At 35.5% G+C, this 4,881-nt stretch overlaps 1 pseudogene; it reads left to right on the top strand.

Annotated features, from left to right (window-relative positions):
- Window positions 1-4,217: 4,217 nt before the first annotated feature.
- On the top strand, window positions 4,218-4,362 carry LOC111813066 (annotated as a pseudogene).
- Window positions 4,363-4,881: the final 519 nt, after the last annotated feature.

Raw genomic sequence — 4,881 nt, 5'->3', positions numbered from 1 at the left:
TATATATATATCATATCATATTTCTCTTTTCCATCCCAGGTCTTAGCACAATTTCACGAACACTCCTAAATAAGTTTAAAGGACTTTCTAGGGCTGGAGAGATAGCTTGGCAGTACGAGTATTTGCCTGGCAAGTACAAGGACCTGGATTTCATCCTCAGCAGCGCATGCCATGCCAGCCCTGTCCTTGGAATGCCATGTTGGCCATCGAAGCCTGGGATGGTGGTGCATATCTGTAATCTCAGCATCAGGGAGGCTGAGACAGGAGGACTACTGAGTTCAAGCTGTGTTGCAAACCCTGTACTAAATAAATAAATAAAAATTGAAGAAAAATAATTTTCCACATTATAAAATTTGAAGTACAGTACAATTTTTCAAACTCTTGATCAGTTAATTTGAAAATTAAGGAAGTATGAATTAAAAATAGTAATAACTAATATTTCATGGGTACACATTTTGACCTGAAATTTTAAAAAGCATTTTGTCTGTAATTTTTAATTCACTCCTTAAATGTTTGCTTGTTTGATATAAATTGGCTGCATTCATGATATCTTGTAATCTAGGTATTTGATTTTGTTAAAATGAACTTTTAAAGCCTTAGATGCTCAAACATTCTGGAAAGAAATTATGCTCACTTAATAAAAACCTGCTTAAAGAAGAGTCTTTGGATATTTTGGAGCATATGCTGAAAAAGAAGGAAGGGTGAGCTCAGGTTGGATAGTCTAATTTATGCAATAATTACAATCCTCAGATTATGTAAGCAGTCATTCAAACTTGTCCTTAATTGATTGTTGTGGTTTCAATGAGCACCAAATGAAAACAGAATTTCTGTCTCTCTCTATGAATCCACATTCTTTTAATTCCTGCCAAGAAACATTTATCTGCAAGTAATAGTTTCCTTATCTTCCTTGTTACTTGGCTTTCTTATTTCCTGACCAAATTCTAAAAATTATTTTAATGTAGCTTTATGTCATGCTATTTGCTTCTTTATAATCCACTTTGGTTTCCCAATAGTCAGCACTTCTTCATTCTCAGGCAATATATATATATATATATTTGAAAAGAGCACAACAGCCAACATTTTGTAGCCCTTTTGTGGATTCTTGAGCACTCTAAATTCATTATAATAGACTAAGTGTCCTCCCGAACCTACTGTCTATATATACCTCAACAAAATATAGATGTGCTGATTAAAACATACTACAAATGCTTTATGTTCCAAATAGCTACCCAGAGAAAAGAATGCAAGTCAGATTTTATTGCTCAGCATTATGCAAGACGAAAGAGGCATCTGTGTATAATTAAAGAGCTGGGAATGTCAGTCTCCTGGTCAGGAGGCTAGCTTTAAAAAAATTCAGACAGTGTGCATCTTGTGACCTTGTCTGTCTGCCAAGCTGGAGGGACTTCAAAGAAAAAAATCTGTTGAGCTAGGGACAGAAAGACAACCCTTAGGCAGTGATTTCTTTCTAGCAATGAAAGAACAAGGAAATATAATTTGAAAGGAGCAAAATATCCCTCCTCGTTCAAATTTTGTCTACTTTCCTATGGATGTACTCATTTCTGAAAGGATCTTCTATTAAGTGTAAAATTTTGAGGTCTGCATCCTTTGGCAGGGAGACAAATGTGCTCATTCAGAACAAAAGCATAGGTTTGAGTTTCCACTCTACTATTTTCTAGTTGCATAATTATGGATCCATATTGAATTTATCTGAGCCTTATTTCTTCTTATACACTAGAGGTGATAACAGCATGTAACTCCTAGTACTATTGTGAGGATGAAAATGAGCTAATTATAAAAAGGTTGAGACAACGATTACATATGAAGGTCCTGTATCTCATGGCTTTTTATGCATTATGCACAGGCCCCACCCCAGGAATCTGCCTTTCCTCCTCACTTATGCAGATTCATCTTTTCAAACTTCCTCATTAGCTCTTATGCACATTACAGGCAGATGACTAAAGAATTGGTACTTTCCAGCACCCTATTGGAAAATCTATATTAGGTAACCTCACAGGCAACTAAGTTAGATGTAATATAGCCAATCTGACACGGCTAGGCTACTGGAAGGAACCAGTGCAGAAGATGTCTTTCCTTCTTTCTTTCTTTCTTTCTTTCTTTCTTTCTTTCTTTCTTTCTTTCTTTCTTTCTTTCTTTCTTTCTCTCTCTCTCTCTCTCTCTCTCTCTCTCTCTCTCTTTCTTTTCTTTCTTTCTTTCCATCTGTCTACTGTCTGTCTGTCTGTCTTCTTTCTTTCTTTCCTTCATTCTTTCTTTCTGTCTTGAGACAGAGTCTCTCTGTGCTTTTCAAGCTGGCCTTGAGCTCACTTTGTAGCCCAAATGGTCTCAAACTCTCAAAGATCTTTCTGTCTCAGCCTCCTGAGTGCTGGGATTACTGGTGTGCTTCACCATGCTTGGCATCTATGTCTGCTTGTTATGTGATTTGCTTCTCTATTTGATCCTAATTTATTCATTTTAACCTAAGCAATTACACCCCTCATCACACTGGTTGAACATGGTTTTGTTTCACCATATGCCCACCTTGTAATTTCCCATTTTTCCTACTTTGGACCCACTTCATGTCATGGATTTGCCCTATAAAAATCCATGGAAAAGGCAAAGCCCTTGAAAACCCACTTGGCACACATTTTGTCTTGTCTCTCTCTGTCTCTGTCTCTGTCTCTCTGTCTCTGTCTCTCTCTCTCTCTTTCTCTCTCTGTCTCTCTGTCTGTCTCCCTTGCTCTCTGTCTCTGTCTGTCTGTCTGTCTGTCTGTCTGTCTGTCTGTCTCTCTCTCTCTCTCTCCCTCTCTCTCTCATAGAAGCTTCCCCCAATAAATTTACTGCTCTTGAACTCCATTGTTTCTAAAATTCATTCTTCAACATTCATTCATTCATTCATTCATTCATTCATTCATTCATTTTGCAGTACTGGAGATTGAACTGAAGTTCTTGCCAGGCAGGTGCTTATTCTACTGAGCTATCTCTCTGGCCCTCATTCTTCAATTTAAAGGACACAAACTCATACCAGACATCTCGTAGGTTGGGAGTATCTTCCCCTTGTATCAGTAATTTAAATATACTTTCAAAAAGAATCATAATCTTTCCTATGAGTAAGGATGACATGGTTTTTCAGGTGAGAGGAGAATGAAGTTTTCAAAGAAACAGTTTAGTGGTTAAAACTGTACACAAAGCATGTGACAAAATCAATACTCTGGGAGGTAAAGATGGAATGCAAATTTTAAATCTTTCTGAAATACTATGATGTTTTATTCATCCCTCATGAAATATTTCTAATTCATGCTATAGGTTATACTTGGAAGCAGTTTATTCCAGGATATTTAACAGATAGAAACTGTTAATGTCACTTTACAAATGACAAAAAATGAGTATGAACAAGTAACTTTATTAATCTTATAAAGACAGTAAGTTCAGAGAAAGATGCAAGAGTTTATTAGTAATTTATTAGTATTATTATTTTCACCCACATAAGTCAAAATGCCAGACAATATTAAAATATAACTTTCAGATTAAATATAAACTTTTAGTGAGAGTCTCATGATGGTGTTATGAAAATAGGATGAAGGGCCACTCAGGTAACTCAGTGGTCTAAAGCACCTGCTTAATCAAGCTTAGGCAGTTTCAGGGACTTTGTTGAGATCCCCAGTACCACGTGCTGCACCAGTCTGGCCCAGGGAGGGCTTAGCTGGCAAAATAAACAAACAAACAACAACAAAACAATAGAACAGTTTTGAATAGCGATCACTGAGAGTTAGAATGTGAATCCTTGAAATCTTTCGGATGGGGTGCAGCTGACTTCTCTCACCCCCCTTTCTGTTGTCCAGTCCTAAATGTTCAAGTTAGGGTGAACTCACCTTGACAAGATCAAAAGTTTTGATACTAGAGGGGACAAATGCTGGTAGTGAAAGCACAAGGAATTTCAAATTCCTTGAAGAGAGCTGCAGAAGAGAGGAATGTGATATTTGTAATTGTGTTTTAAACATATTCTACCTCTTTGTCTCTGAATATGACAGAAATTCTATCACTTTATATCATAAAGGTTATAATCATAATGGCCAACTCATAAAAAGAGAAAAATGTCCCTTCTGTAAAAGATAAAGCTTGTGGTATGAATGACTAGAAAATCAGATCAAAGGTAACTTATTGCAATGGAAAAAATTTGAACACAGGTAGTGATGAAGCACATTTCCTTAAAATAGGATACAGAATTTACCTGGCAGGGTAGGTACCATGATCACAATGGTGGTTTTCCCAGGGCAAGGCTAACGTGTTGCACTCAGTATGTACTGATCCCATGATTTCTCTAAATGTGGGAAACTGGATTGTATAAATTGTGGTAATGCACTTTCTCCTGAAAAAAAATGAAATAAAAAATAAAATAAAATATTTAAAAATGACCACAGAGGAAAAAAGCTGGCAGAAATGAGACAATTCCAGTGTTTCAGAAAATTACTAGAAAATTCATCTATCAGGGCATTTCAATTATCATTCATGGCAAATGGACACCTCAGGATAGTGAATAAGGATATTGTTGATTTGTGTTTTATTTTTATTGTTTGCTATGCCTTTCTTCTAATTCCACACTTCTGGTATTCTTAAATAAAATCTAAATGAATTTTATCTATGAATAAAATTCATTGAATAAATATAAAAATATCAGATGGGTTTAGTGTTTGTCCATTTTTCTGTCATTGTTTGCTGCTATGGAATCTAAATTTCATTTTTTAATTTTTTTAAACAAATACAATATGGTAAAAATAAATTAGAAATGATATGATATTTCATTAAGCGAAGTAATGGAAATTTGACAATGATTGTATTATATGTTACCTTCAAATTATGTTACCAGATATAAATGTGTAAAATTGT

The sequence above is a fragment of the Octodon degus genome, unplaced genomic scaffold, assembly GCF_000260255.1.
Source record: "Octodon degus isolate 3935 unplaced genomic scaffold, OctDeg1.0 scaffold00162, whole genome shotgun sequence".
Taxonomy (NCBI): domain Eukaryota; kingdom Metazoa; phylum Chordata; class Mammalia; order Rodentia; family Octodontidae; genus Octodon; species Octodon degus.
This window is presented reverse-complemented; position numbering and strand designations above follow the sequence as displayed.